At 39.7% G+C, this 16,483-nt stretch overlaps 1 protein-coding gene across 2 annotated transcripts in view; it reads right to left on the bottom strand.

The window, feature by feature from the left end:
- The window catches only part of LOC128699098 (G-protein coupled receptor 143), a 48,754-nt gene extending 45,332 nt beyond the window's left edge, over positions 1-3,422 (bottom strand). The window contains exons 1-3 of one of the 2 annotated variants that reach the window (XM_070096580.1): positions 3,319-3,422; positions 2,715-2,918; positions 481-589 (exon numbers count right to left, since the gene is read on the bottom strand). The gene's annotated coding sequence lies outside the window, so the exon portion shown is untranslated. The remainder of the gene's footprint in view (positions 1-480; positions 590-2,714; positions 2,919-3,318) is intronic. The other variant, XM_070096579.1, reaches the window with a different exon arrangement.
- Positions 3,423-16,483: the final 13,061 nt, after the last annotated feature.

Genomic DNA, 16,483 nt, shown 5'->3' with positions numbered 1-16,483 from the left:
ATCCCTTATGATTGAGTGTCCACTGTAGCCGTTTTTTCTTCATAGCAGCAATCAATAAGTGTTTCTTCACAGGCTTTCTGGCAGTTCTGCCAACTTCAAGGAGCCTACGTTGATCAGTTGAAGAATCAACATTTATGTCAGCTGGAGCCAAATATATCTGTAGATCTGTGCTGGTTTTCTTGGGATTCTTCCCACTATTTCTTATGATAACTTTGTCATCGTGATATGTTATCTTGCGTTTTCTTCCAAATTTTCCTTGACGCAGGGCTCCACAATCACCAGTGTTGTCAGTTTTCATCAGAATCTGACCAAGAGCTGACTTTGCTAGGCTCAAATTTTCAGCAATCTGTCTGATACTCAAATCGGCATGTTTTCTAAGAGCTACAATACTTGCACACTTCCTAGGTGTAACATCCATCATGAATTTCAGCAGTAATCATGAAGTGAAGGGGAGAATTTGGCAAAACCACATTCACTCACAAAACACATTTGCAGGAACAGCCTTACAAAACAACAGCTGTTGTAGCACTGACGAGTCATAGGGTTACACCAGAGCTGGATGGTTGCCAGAAATCAGTAGCAAACTCTACTGAAAAAAAAAAACTACATTAATTAAGCCAGAGACTAAGACATGTTATGATATAATCACAAAATTTACTCCTGTCCCAATTAATTTGCATATTACTTTAAGATAAGATTTGTTCAGATTTTCAACCCAGAGGGTTAGCCATTCAGGATAACCCAAAAAAGTCAGTGCATCATCAAAGTCTGTCTGCCTTATTTCCACTGGGGATCATAAAGAACAAAAAGGCACAATACCGGGACTGGAACAACACACAAATAACTTGTAAATAGGAGAGAGGAGCTCATAACTAATGTTTTGGTCTGACTTGGACCATTTACAAAGTCACATTAACAGAAAGAAGAAAAGACGACAGTATATATAGGCCAGCTGACAGGGACGGGACAAGAGAAGTGGTAGTAGTAGTAGTGGAGTCAGTCAAAGGCCAAGAAAGAAGAGCACTGCAGGAGAGCTAAGGGTCCACAAGGTGTAGGACCAAAAAAAAAGGGGGGGAATATATAAAGGACTAAACACCCAAGACAGAAGAAAGAAAACCCAAAGAAGAAAAAGGAAAAAGGAAAAGGTAGGAAGAGAAGGAGAATAAAAATCAGGTTAAGTCACGGGTGTTTTGAGGTTTGTAGCATTTTACAATGTAATGGGAAAGGAAGGCATCTACAGAGACTAAGCCAAGATTAAGATTCATACAAGGAAAGTTGTGTATAAGAGAGGATTCACCCAGACAGTGACTGTAAAAGTTAGAAGTAGGGCAGACAGTTTTAGAAGACCAGTCAATAGGATGACCATGATCTCTGACCTGACAGAAAAGAGCAGTATTGGTGTCAGCAAGCCTAACACTAATTTTGTGCTCCTTGCGTCTGTCAGAAAGAGAATGGCCAGTTTCTCCAGAGTGCTGAAGAGGACAAGAGTAACATGAAATAGCATAGACACCATTGGGCATCTGTGGCTCGTACGTTGGTTTGCGTGCAGCCAGCAGCAACAGCCTGGTTGATCAGGCGCTGATCCACCAGGAGGCCTGGTCACAGACCGGGCCGCGGGGGCGTTGACCCCCGAAACTCTCTCCAGGTAAACTCCAGGTATAGTGGGAGAGATACAAACTAGACTGGTGTGAAGAGTGTTAGTCTGGCAAAATGTAAGTTTGATGTCTAAGAAATAGAGAGAGTTGTTGAGATTAGAAAGACTGGAAATATAGGGAAGGCAGAGAACAAGAAATTTACCAGGAGTAAAGAGTTTGGGAGAGAAGAAAGTCCATTTAGCATGTGAGAAGGCAGGGTTTATGAAATGGGAAGGGTAGCCAAGATGAGAGAATGAATTATGAAGAGTGGAAATTTTTGATTCAAGGAACTGACAAATCTCCTAACACCTGCACTAGTTCAACTATTAATTACTGTACCTACGAGTTAATCAGTTACTGTGGCATGTATCCAAAGGGTAGGACTTAAATTCTCAGTAAAGTGCTAAACCTGTAGTGGCCATATAAAGCCTGGGGAATCAGGAATCGGAGATTATGAGATCTGATCCAGAGGAGAGGGCAGCTCTAACTCCTTTGACCAAGAGCCCTCCACTAACATCAATATATAATAATAATAGCATTTATTTCTACAAGTACACGTACAAGGCATACAGGCCTAGCTGACATCAATGACATTGTATTATATAGAAAGCCCCTTATTATGCAGAGCCTTTTGAGAAAATTGGGTCAATTTTGTCTCAGGATGCGACCTACACCAGTCGACTAACACCCAGGTACCTATTTTACTGATGGATGAACATTGGACAGCAGGTATGTTAAAGAAACATGTCCCAATGTTTTCCGTATAATCCCTTTGAAAGGTAATAATCCGAAGTCTTGTTCTATATCACATCCCCCCAATTCAAGGGGGACTCCTTGATGCTGATGACAGGATCTTGAGTCAAGGAAATCCATGGATTAGTCCTTCCCTCCACTCCCTTGGATCAAACCCGAATCCCTTCCATTTCTCAGGCGCTGTATAACCCCCTACAGGTGTAGCACTTTCTCCTAAACATAATATAATAATAAATGTTCTACAATGAGTGTTGTGGGTAAATATAATATTGTAAATTCTGTGCAGCATGCAGACACTCCGTAACAATGTAATAAATGATACTGTACCAGCTTCTTATGTCTTCAGTTTCGTATCATTATTCTTCTGGATGGCAAGAGCAATTTGTATGAAATATCTTTCTTGATAGTTGTATCTTGAGTGTTGTGAGAGGAAGGTCACCTCAGATATGTTGTCATCACATGCTCGCTGCAGTGTAGCCAACACCCTCACCCTCGTTGTGCTACTCTTAGCGCATAACTTCATCATGACCACTGAAAATAATTTCAAATATTAGCAAACCCTCGATTTAGGTGATTAATAGGAGTAGCGAGCGAGCGGCATTAGCGACTGTGTCAGACAGATGAGATTATTTTGTCAGATTCGTAACCAAAATAGTGAATTTAACCAACGCACTTTGCTGATTTTTTTTTCAATTCATCCTATAAGTAAGTTTATTTAGGCATAGGTACGCATAAGTACAATTATCATGCATAGTGTAAATTACCTAGGATAACCCCCAAAATTCAGACAACTGGGGCATCATTAGCTAGTAAACTGTCAGTTGAATCAAATAATTTCAGTGTAGCAATTAAAGCGTCTCAACAGTCTTATTCAACTTATCAGTTTATGAGGAAAGAACTAAGTAAGTTTAGCCCAACTAAAAGCACCTACCTGGTAAAATTCCAGTCAAATTCTTAAAAGATATCTTCTTCTGTTGGGTTTCAGGGCCACTTACAGCATACGCCGTATCGAGCCCGGCCGTCCAGTGCTAGGAGAGGGGACTTCGACCAAAGTGGAAGGTAAGGTAAGGTAAGGTAAGATTTCGTTCGGATTTTTAACCCCGGAGGGTTAGCCACCCAGGATAACCCAAGAAAGTCAGTGCGTCATCGAGGACTGTCTAACTTATTTCCATACTCAATACATAGTCAATACCAAATTCACTATATTAGACCATAGTGCAATTACTAGTGAGAGACTAGTGCTATTTTTAATTTGTATTTTTATATTATTAGATTAAACCTATTGTACTTTAGCTCATTCTAGCTCAAAACATAGACTCCACAAAAGTCATTATTAGACCTTAGTGCAATTACAAGTGAGAGTCTTGTTCTATTTTTAATTTGTATTTTTATATTACTAGTTTATACCTAGTTGTACTTTAGTTCATTCCAGCACAACACATAGACAACATCAACTTCATTATGTGTAGTAGTGACTATACCCTACATGACCAAAATACTCTAGCTATATACTTGTCCAAACTTCCTACCACTACAGATATCAGTACTAGAACTCAACACACAACTCAGGATATAAATAACCATAATTTAAACCTAGAAGATGATTGATCACGTTGACCCTGATCTAAACCTCCATAATCTGACACCCAATCAAAACCTATTGGAAAGTAACTGCCTTTATTACACAGCATCACAAGCCACCACTATCCTAAACAATGCTAAAAGTCTATCAGTACTTAACTACAACATCAGGTCCTTAAGCAAACACTATGATGACCTCCTAGCACTCCTTGAATCACTAAAGACACCCTTCTCCTGCATTATTCTTACTGAGACCTGGCTTAAACAGGACACAATAGATATCTACCCTCTACCAGGATACACAGCAATTCACAACTGCAGACCAAACCAAGTTGGGGGTGGTATTGCAATCTATTACTCTAACCAATTATCTTGTCTTAGCACCACTTGTTTTAGTGATGAATATGGGGAATACATTTTTGCTAATTTTACTGTAAAAAACCTTAAGACGCCTATAACAATCGGTGCCATTTACCGGATACCTCACACAAACATCCCAAATTTCAGTGAGAAATTAAAGTCACTAATAACAAACAGACAAATGAATAAGCACCACCTTCTCTTAGCTGGAGACTTCAACATCAACCTTGGCTTACTAGATGATCAGCCTGTAACTGATTTCATCAACAATATGAACAACACACTTCTCATACCAACAATAACTAAACCAACCAGGCTCACTGAGACAAGTGCAACCATAATAGACCACATATGGACCAATATATTAGCCCCCCTTAAATCAGGGATAATCACAGATAGCACTACAGACCACTACCCTACCTTCCTCTTGACAAACATTAGTAAACCACCACTTGAATACAACAAAGTCTCATTTAGACTCCATGACGAGGCCTCAGTAAGGAAGTTCACAGCTGACCTAGAGACTGTTGATTGGCCTACAGAATTCTCCAAGGCCAATGGTATTGATGACTGGACAGACATTTTTCTTAACAAATTACTTAGACTATAAAACAAACATTGTCCTATAAAAACAAAACAGATCACAAACAAACGGCTTGGTTGCCTATGGCTAACCAGCACCATTCTGAAATCCATTGACAAGAAACACCAATATGAAAAGCAATATAGACAGGGCTTAATACACAAAGATACTCTTAAACACTATTCATCAGCTCTCACCAAAGTAATAAAGAAAGCCAAACAACTATACTACTCCAGTAGATTCACAAACACTAGAGGAGATATAAAAAAGACCGGAAAACACTCTCTCAGATTCTAGGGACCCACAAACTGAGAAAAACCAAGAATATTGTCCTAACTAAACCTAATGAAACACCACTACATCCCACTGACACAGCTAACAAGATAAACGACTTCTTCTCAAACATAGGATCTAATCTCGCCAGTAAAATCCCACATACCAATGCCCATGCCAGGGACTACCTAGATGGGAATTTCCCTAATTCCTTCTATCTTGCACCAACTGAGCCCACGGAAGTCATTGAGATTATAAAGTCACTTAAAAATAACTCGGGGAATCTGTCTCATGTCCCACCATTACTGTACAAGCGAGCGGCCCATGTCCTTTCGCATGCAATTTCATTACTTTTTAACAAGTCACTAGAGACTAGCACCTTCCCGAAACTACTCAAGATGGCAAGGGTTACACCAATACATAAAGGTGGTGACCCTACAGACTTAAACAACTATAGGCCAATATCTAACTTACCATTGCTATCCAAAATCTTTGAGAAACTCGTGCACAGGAGACTGTATTCATTTATAACGGCTCAAAACATACTCAACCCCTGCCAGTTTGGATTCAGGAAAAATAAAAGCACTAATGATGCAATTATAAAAATGCTAGATCTGCTTTACACAGCATTGGAAAATAAGGAATATCCACTAGGAATTTTTATTGACCTAAGAAAAGCTTTTGACACGGTAGACCACGACATCCTACTCCACAAACTTGATCATTACGGTATAAGAGGCCATGCGCTTGCTTATTTCAAATCTTACATTACTAATAGGTATCAGTACGTCACCATTAAAGACACAGCATCAGCAACACGGCCACTTGATACTGGAGTTCCGCAGGGAAGTGTCCTTGGTCCCCTGCTCTTCCTCATATACATCAATGACCTTCCAAACGTATCCCAACACCTGAAACCCATTCTCTTTGCTGATGACACGACTTATGTCATCTCTCACCCTAATCTTGCCACCCTCAACACCATTGTGAATGAGGAGCTGATTAAAATATCGACTTGGATGACAGCCAATAAACTTACGCTTAACACTGACAAAACCTACTATATTATGTTTGGTAGCAGAGCAGGAGATGCACAAATTAACATTAAGATTGACAACACTCTAATTACCAGAAATAATGGGGGAAAATTCCTAGGCTTATACCTTGACAACAACCTGAATTTCAGCACCCATATCCAGCATATAACCAAAAAAGTATCCAAAACGGTTGGGATCCTCTCCAAGATACGATACTACGTGCCGCAAAATGCCCTTCTCACACTATACCACTCACTTATTTATCCATACCTCACCTATGCTATTTGTGCTTGGGGATCAACTGCAGCAACACACCTAAAGCCAATAATAACCCAACAAAAAGCTGCAGTAAGAATAATCACTAAATCCCATCCCTGGCAACACACCCCCCCACTCTTCATAGACCTAAGCTTACTCCCAGTTCAGTACATCCACACTTACTACTGTGCAATCTACATCTACAGGGCCTTAAACTCTAATATCAACCTTGACCTAAAACACTTTCTTGATAGTTGTGACAGAACTCACAGGCATAACACCAGACACAAACATCTCTACGACATTCCCCGTGTCCGACTAAACCTTTACAAAAATTCAATGTATGTCAAAGGCCCTAAAATCTGGAATACCCTACCTGAGAACTCTAGAACTGCAGACACATTCATCACCTTCAAAACTACCATTAGAAAACATCTTATCTCCCTGATACACCCCGTCAACTAACTACACGAATACCACCTGGTGGTTCACACTTACACTCACTCACTCATTTGACCATAAACAGAAATATTAATCTCAATCTTAAAATAATGAATCCTGTGATACTCCAATACTGAAACTATGTACTGTGCCAAAACAAAAGCATTCACATTGCTAAACTCACAAACTAGTATTTAGTCACTTAGCCATAATACCAACTTACCTCATAATTTGTAATATTTTACAATTAAGAATAAAACTAAGTATGCCCAGCCATGCTAAGCGTTCTAGTGGTACACTCTGTAATCACAATTTTACTACATGTAAACCACACAATAACCAAATTTCTGTAAACTCAGCATTGTAATCCTTATAGAGAATAAACTTTGAATTTGAATTTGAATTTAATCTTGTCCCCCAGGATGCGACCCACACCAGTCGACTAACACCCAGGTACCTATTTGCTGCTAGGTGAACAGGACAACAGGTGTAAGGAAACGTGTCGAAATGTTTCCACCCACCAGGAATCGAACCCGGGCCCTCCGTGTGTGAAGCGGGAGCTTTAGCCACCAGGCCACCGGGAAGAATGTTTTGACTAATAACTATGTATCATATGTCCCTGATACGCCCTAAAGCCAGCAGGAAGGAGCAGGTACAGGCCAATATCTCCTGACGGTCCAGGGGGCGAAACCCCTCCCCGTTGAGAAGGACAGGTAGAGTGAAAGTGTGCACCCCAAGCGTGCGCAAGGCCGCACGGAAAGTAGTCCGTGCGTTAAAAGGTATCTGCCTCCAAACTGCCACCATGTCACGGATTATTATTATTATTATTATTATTATTATTATTATTATAATCAAGGGGAAGCGCTAAACCCGTAGGATTATACAGATCCATATCACGGATCCCAATGGAAATAAGTCATCTTGACTTTTTGTGGGGTTATAGAGGAATTTTTTAATATAATTTTCCTAAATTCAGCATGTGTAAATATGAATAATTTAATAATTGTGTATTAAAATGTGACGCTGATTTGACCCTTCAAGAAATTTTGTGTGAAGAGGGTGTGCACGGCCACGGAGTGATATAGGGGGAGGACGTCATAGTGAAACTGTGTGAACACTGCTTGGTTAGTGGCGGTGAGTAATCCTGCGTCATCGAGGCCATAATTGAACAGATCGGCCTCAAACTATAATTAATAAGTACTGGAATGTCCCCTGTTGAAGAAAAGATACAGATAATTCACAGGGCCCCCAGAATTAGGTGATGATAGTGGAAATAATGAGGCGTTGCCATTCAACACATCCAATATGTATACCATTAGTCTTCATTTAGATGTCTTGGTGGCCGGTAGGATTCTGTTCGTTAGGTAGGCATTGTGGGGTGATCTAACTGCAATATAAATGGTAAGTGGTAATGCAAATTTTTAATTATCTAACTTTTGGTATATATGTGCTTGGTGTCAATTAAAAAAAATCTTACCTTGTCTGTGTGTATTAATGTTTCCATTAAGCCTTTCTGGAGAGTGTTTCCTCTAATTTTCATACAGTCCACACTATTTTATAATTTACTATTATTGGTATTGTTTAATACTGTAATTATTAATTTAATGTCAGGTTAGTTAGTTTAATATGTTTATTATGCACCCCATACCCATCCTGTGGGCGGTAGTCAAAAGATTACAGAGGTACATAATTGGTCCAGGGACTGGACTCCAAAGTTTTGATAGCTGAGCAAGTTACAGAGGTAATGAACTCACAATTTACAAAGGTAATGAACTCAAAATTTACAAAGGTAATGAACAGCTTTTTTGTGAGTGTGTTGAAGGAGTGGGCATCGAAGGAGTGACAGTCCTTTGACCTACTGTGGCTAAGTCCCACTTACCTCACCCGAATTACTTTAATGTAATAATTCAGGTAATACCCTGTAAACCTCATACAGGTAATTTCTCACAGTTATCCTAGATAATTTACACATATGTTACTATGTATGATAATTTTTGTAACTGTATTTGTGTATCTGTACCTCAATAAACTTACTTACCAATCACCGCCAATGCCGTGTTGGAGGGGTTTAAAAAAAAAGCAGGTCGCATCAGCAATTATAGGTATGTTAGTATACTCATGTGATGTCCAAAAGTGCTATAAAAAGTAGTTTATTGTCGGTAGTTTAAGTATCTCGATGATAACATCAGCCTACATAGTTATCAATCAGGTTTCAGATCTTAATCGATACCTTCTCTAATCAACCTAATCGATTACTTGAAGACTCAATTGTCGTTAGGGTATCACACAGGAATGGTGACCATAGACTTGCAAAAGGCATTCGATACAATTAACCAAAAACTGCAAGTAGACTGGTTCAAATCTTACCTGAGCGACAAGAAACAAGTTGTCAAAGTCAATGATACAGAATTGATGCTTATGAAGGTTCCCAGGGAAGTGTTCTGGGTCCCCTACTGTGTCTCTGTTGTGTATATGACATGCCTGTCAGTATTATCTATAAGCTTCTATTGTATACAGATGAAAGTGCTCTCTTAGTCTTACGTAAAGATCCACAGAGTGCAGCTTATGTACTGACATTGACAATAGAGTCATGCAGCAAATGGTTTATAGATAATAAACTATCGCTTAGGAAAAACAGTGTGACCCACACTAGTTACACAGACAAGTAGGAATTTGGGACACCTAGGTCGCAAAAAATGTCCCCCTTCGATACCTACCACTGTCATAACCACAAGTTGCTCTGGACCTATTAATTAAATGAAATGTACACACACCAGGAATACTGGTAAATATATAAATTTGTGGACTGTATATTAAAAATAATAAATGGTTATATATATACACAATTACATAACAGAAGGAAAATATATCTTAATATCACTCACCAATTTGACTGGAGATTAATGTGTATCATACTCAGAAAACCTTACTCTAACTAAATCTATGAAAATAATGTTGGCCAGAATTACACACAAATCTAGAGAGCTTATCTGAGGTTCCTGGAGCTGTCTTGTCCAGTCGTCTGATATCTCAAGTTATGCAGGAATGCACATCCACCAATTTCGCCTCCTATTTGAGAGGTGTCAACACAATTTTAACCTCTAGAGCATGAAAAATTCTTCCCATTACACCAACGTTTGTACAAAATTCAAAACCAAGATGGCAAGTCCCCTGCACAGATGCAGGCTCAGTTTTCAATAACATACTTCTTTTAAAAATACAATATAGGGCATCTATTTATCTATAAATTACCGTATTTCTGGAAAATATATACAGTATTTTCCACACTGGCCGGCCGGAGTTCGTTGCTAAACGATTCAAATTACTCCTTCCTTTAGGAGACAATTCCAGCCAGTTCTGGCTTGAGTGGCTGTTCTCCTAGTAGGTCTTACTACGATTTCATCTTCCGGCATCACTAGGTCTGCGTTATCTTCCATATCACTTGTGTCACTTTCCCTCAGATTTTCATTTACATTTGATTGAACACCTAATTCCAAGGGAATCAATTTATTAATTGTGCGTAAACTTTCCTGGCCACGACACAACACTTTGACATTCCTGACAACACCTTGTGCATCTTGGTACAATGTCAGTACTTTGCCCAGAGGCCACAATGTTCGATGTTGTTCAGTGTCAATTAACACAATGTCACCTGGTTGAATGGTCTGTCGATTTACTGCCTCTGTTGCACCATAAAAGTGTTCACGTAGTGTAAGAAGATATTCCTTACGCCACACATTAGACCAATGATCAAATACTTTATTTAACCTTTTAAATTTATTACACAACACTGCTGCATCATTGTAATCTTCATCACTTTCTTCCGGATTATCCCTATAGACAGGGGCAGCTTCCAATTTCCTTCCACATATTAGGTGAGAAGGTGTTAATACATCTGCATCAAGTGTATCACTCATGTACGAGAGAGGCCTATTATTTATACGATTTTCTGCCTCCACTAACACTGCATGGAATTCTTCCAAATTAATTCTCTTCCGGTGTAGTACTTTGCGGAGACACCTCTTCACTGTGCCTATCAGTCATTCGTACAGCTCCCCTGCCAAGGGGCTCTAGGAGTAATAAATTTCCAGGTACACCCTCGCTGGGTTAACAGAGATTGAATATCGTTACTATTATTTAATTTATCAAGTGTTGAGCACCTGCTACAAAATTTGTGGCATTATCCGAAATCATCAACCTCGGACAAGATCTCCTAGCTGCAAATTTTCGAAACAGCTGTATAAACTGTTCTGCAGACAAGTCAACTGCTTCCTTGTAAGAGTCATCTACATTGGGAAAGGCTTGTATCAGTATGTGAGCATCTCCTCTTACCTGTCCTTTGAGGTAAAATAATTTAGTTACACAGGCTAGGTCACTCCTGTCATGCACAGCTGCTTTAAAAATTTACCAAAATTCCTCCCAGTTTTCACCAGGATTAAATACAGGTAAGCATAGTTCTGGGAGTTTTGGCAAAGACATATTATTTGTTGGAGCAGACTGATTAACTGCCTGGTTTACACATTTTAATTTATTCAAGGCCTGACTTTTACAAGAAAGAATCTTTTCCTCTAATTCATAATACTGATTAATCATGAGAGCTACTTCAGTCTCATCTACACAGTTTACTAACAAGTCTCCTTCATATTTGTTGTAATATAATTTGTATGAATCATATCTATTACCTAAAGCATCTAAATACAATTTTAAATCATCAGTATTCACAGTTTCTTGATTCATTAATTCCAAACATTTATTATATGCCTTGGTTACATGACCCTTTCTAGCTTGCAATGACGCTTTCTTTGCTCTATATTCCATATGTTTGTCTTCTATATTAATTTCCTCATTTTCAGCCATGATGCAGTGTATTAAATTCAACCCAATTAATAACACTGACACAACCTACCTTTGAATAAATCCCAGCTACTTGAGCTCAGTAATTACATGTAAAAAATTGTAATATAAATTTTAAATGTACATTAATGCAAACTTGGCTCATCAAAATTAATATTATACAAATTAATAAATCCTTGCCAGAATTTGGCATAGCAAAATTAATATTATACACAATATAATCTTTATTTTTTTTTTTATTTAGTAATTTTAGCATACATACAGAGGTACAAAAAAATACAGGTAAGAGCAGCATGCCAAAGCCACTTATATGCATAGCATTATGGACTGGCTTAAAATTAACTTAAGATTAACTTGTCTTATCAATTACACATACACTGATATAAATCTTGGCCAGAATTGTCTTATCAAATTAGTATTATACAAATTAATATAAACTTAGCCAGACTTGAGCTTAGCTTATCAAAATTAATATTGTAATTATTATAATCCACTACACATTAAGTAAATTTGTGAACTTAACATCCACCTCCTTCTGTTATTTCACATATAATTATTAAGTAATTAACTAATTAATAACTTCACTAATTACCTCCGTTTCAAGAAGGACCAACGGGCAAATTAAATGTGGAAAATTGCATTTATCTGAATGTAACTAATTATGTACATAACAGTAAATGATAACAAAGATAATTATTATTTGTCAATGTTACATAGACAAGTAGGAATTTGGGACACCTAGGTCGCAAAAAATGTCCCCCTTCGATACCTACCACTGTCATATCCACAAGTTGCTCTGGACCTATTAATTAAATGAAATATACATACACCAGGAATACTGGTAAATATATAAATTTGTGGACTGTATATTAAAAATAATAAATGGTTATATATTACCTGGAGTTTACCTGGAGAGAGTTTCGGGGGTCAACGCCCCCGCGGCCCGGTCTGTGACCAGGCCTCCTGGTGGATCAGCCCCTGATCAACCAGGCTGTTGCTGCTGGCTGCACGCAAATCAACGTACGAGCCACAGCCCGGCTGATCAGGAACTGACTTTAGGTGCTTGTCCAGTGCCAGCTTGAAGACTGCCAGGGGTCTGTTGGTAATCCCCCTTATGTGTGCTGGGAGGCAGTTGAACAGTCTCGGGCCCCTGACACTTATTGTACGGTCTCTTAACGTGCTAGTGACACCCCTGCTTTTCATTGGGGGGATGGTGCATCGTCTGCCAAGTCTTTTGCTTTCGTAGTGAGTGATTTTCGTGTGCAAGTTCGGTACTAGTCCCTCTAGGATTTTCCAGGTGTATATAATCATGTATCTCTCCCTCCTGCGTTCCAGGGAATACAGGTTTAGAAACCTCAAGCGCTCCCAGTAATTGAGGTGTTTTATCTCCGTTATGCGCGCCGTGAAAGTTCTCTGTACATTTTCTAGGTCGGCAATTTCACCTGCCTTGAAAGGTGCTGTTAGAGTGCAGCAATATTCCATCCTAGATAGAACAAGTGACCTGAAGAGTGTCATCATGGGCTTGGCCTCCCTAGTTTTGAAGGTTCTCATTATCCATCCTGTCATTTTTCTAGCAGATGCGATTGATACAATGTTATGGTCCTTGAAGGTGAGATCCTCCGACATGATCACTTCCAGGTCTTTGACGTTGGTGTTTCGCTCTATTTTGTGGCCAGAATTTGTTTTGTACTCTGATGAAGATTTAATTTCCTCATGTTTACCATATCTGAGTAATTGAAATTTCTCATCGTTGAACTTCATAATTACATTACAGAAGGAAAATATATCTTAATATCACTCACCAGGCCATGGGAAAACCTGGGTAGCCACAGCCACTCAAGAGGGAGAGGTTTTTTAGTGCCAGGAAGGAAAAAAAACTGGCAGGAAATGGCAGAAATTGTACACCAAATCCAGTCATTCCTGGAGTGGAACCACAGTCGATGGCCTCCACTCCAAACCAACAGATACAGATACTAATGCCGGAAAAAAAATCCCCCTCCCCAGTACCAACAATACCACCAGTCCAATGACATTCTTCTTTGCAAATAGTATACAGGGTCTAAAGCCAGCAACAAACAACAAAATACCTTTCATCCGTGGACTGCTTGCAGAGGCAAAGGCAATGTTTGCGGCTTTCACTGAGACCCACATAAAGGATCACTTGGACAACGAAATATGGATCCCAGGTTACAACCTATACAGATACCTATACAGATACTAATGCCGGAAAAAAATCCCCCCCCCCCCAGTACCAACAACACCACCAGTCCGATAACATTTTTCTTTGCAAATATACAGGGTCTAAAGCCAGCAACAAACAACAAAATACCTTTCATCCGTGGACTGCTTGCAGAGGCAAAGGCAATGTTCGCGGCTTTCACTGAGACCCACATAAAGGATCACTTGGACAACGAAATATGGATCCCAGGTTACAACCTATACAGATGTGACAGAGTGAACAGGCAAAAAGGGGGGGGGGTTGGCCTGTACATTGCAGAGTCACTTGTTTGCTCAGAACTGCTTAATGCCTCAAATGATGTAGTGGAAGTTTTAGCAGTAAAGGTCGAGAACCAAAACCTAGTCATTGTGGTAGTCTACAAGCCTCCGGATGCAACATCCCAGCAATTCCAGGAACAGCTGTTAAAAATTGACCACTGTCTGGAAAATCTTCCAGCTCCTGCACCCAACATCTTGCTCCTGGGGGATTTCAACTTAAGGCACCCAAAATGGAGGAATATAGCAATAATATTGTTGCAGTAATAGCACCAGGAGGCAGCTCTGATGAAAACTCACACTCACACGAGCTTTTAAATCTCTGCACAAAATTCAATTTAAACCAGCAAATAATAGAGCCTACTAGAATGGAGAATACACTAGACCTCATCTTCACTAACAATGATGATCTGATAAGAAATGTCACCATATCAAAAACAATATACTCAGATCACAACATAATTGAGGTTCAGACATGTATGCGTGGAGCCCCAGACCGACATAATGAGACTAGTCACGAGGGAGCATTCACCAAATTCAACTTCAATAACTAAAACATAAAGTGGGACCAAGTAAACAAAGTCCTAACCGATATAAGCTGGGAAGATATACTAAGCAACACAGACCCCAACTTATGCCTAGAACAGATTAACTCGGTGGCACTCGATGTATGCACAAGGCTTATTCCTCTAAGAAAAAGGAGGAGTAGATGTAAAATAGAAAGAGACAGGCACTCCCTTTACAGGCGACGGAAAAGAATAACAGAGCGGCTAAAAGAGGTCAATATATCTGAAATGCGTAGGGAGACACTGGTCAGAGAAATAGCAAGCATCGAACTTAAGCTAAAAGAATCCTTTAGGAGTCAGGAATCGCGGGAAGAACTAAAAGCCATAAATGAAATCGAAAGAAACCCAAAGTATTTCTTCTCCTATGCCAAATCAAAATCGAGAACAACGTCCAGTATTGGGCCCCTACTTAAACAAGATGGGTCCTACACAGATGACAGCAAGGAAATGAGTGAGCTACTCAAGTCCCAATATGACTCAGTTTTTAGCAAGCCGCTAACCAGACTGAGAGTCGAAGATCAAAATGAATTTTTTATGAGAGAGCCACAAAATTTGATTAACACAAGCCTATCCGATGTTATCCTGACGCCAAATGACTTCGAACAGGCGATAAATGACATGCCCATGCACTCTGCCCCAGGGCCAGACTCACGGAACTCTGTGTTCACCAAGAACTGCAAGAAGCCCCTATCACGAGCCTTTTCCATCCTATGGAGAGGGAGCATGGACACGGGGGTCGTCCCACAGTTACTAAAAACAACAGACATAGCCCCACTCCACAAAGGGGGCAGTAAAGCAACAGCAAAGAACTACAGACCAATAGCACTAACATCCCATATCATAAAAATCTTTGAAAGGGTCCTAAGAAGCAAGATCACCACCCATCTACAAACCCATCAGTTACACAACCCAGGGCAACATGGGTTTAGAACAGGTCGCTCCTGTCTGTCTCAACTATTGGATCACTACGACAAGGTCCTAAATGCACTAGAAGACAAAAAGAATGCAGATGTAATATATACAGACTTTGCAAAAGCCTTCGACAAGTGTGACCATGGCGTAATAGCGCACAAAATGCGTGCTAAAGGAATAACAGGAAAAGTCGGTCGATGGATCTATAATTTCCTCACTAACAGAACACAGAGAGTAGTCGTCAACAGAGTAAAGTCCGAGGCAGCTACGGTGAAAAGCTCTGTTCCGCAAGGCACAGTACTCGCTCCCATCCTGTTCCTCATCCTCATATCCGACATAGACAAGGATGTCAGCTACAGCACCGTGTCTTCCTTTGCAGATGACACCCGAATCTGCATGACAGTGTCTTCCATTGCAGACACTGCAAGGCTCCAGGCGGACATCAACCAAATCTTTCAGTGGGCTGCAGAAAACAATATGAAGTTCAACGATGAGAAATTTCAATTACTCAGATATGGTAAACATGAGGAAATTAAATCTTCATCAGAGTACAAAACAAATTCTGGCCACAAAATAGAGCGAAACACCAACGTCAAAGACCTGGGAGTGATCATGTCGGAGGATCTCACCTTCAAGGACCATAACCCTCATAATCGTGAGATATGGTGTTAATGCTGATATTTTTAAGCACATAATGTAATATTAATATTTTAAATAGTATTAGCCGTTTCTTCACCG

Source organism: Cherax quadricarinatus, chromosome 54 (genome assembly GCF_038502225.1).
Source record: "Cherax quadricarinatus isolate ZL_2023a chromosome 54, ASM3850222v1, whole genome shotgun sequence".
Classification (NCBI taxonomy): domain Eukaryota; kingdom Metazoa; phylum Arthropoda; class Malacostraca; order Decapoda; family Parastacidae; genus Cherax; species Cherax quadricarinatus.
The sequence above is the reverse complement of the archived record's forward strand: the minus strand, read 5'-3'. Positions and strand labels throughout refer to the sequence as shown.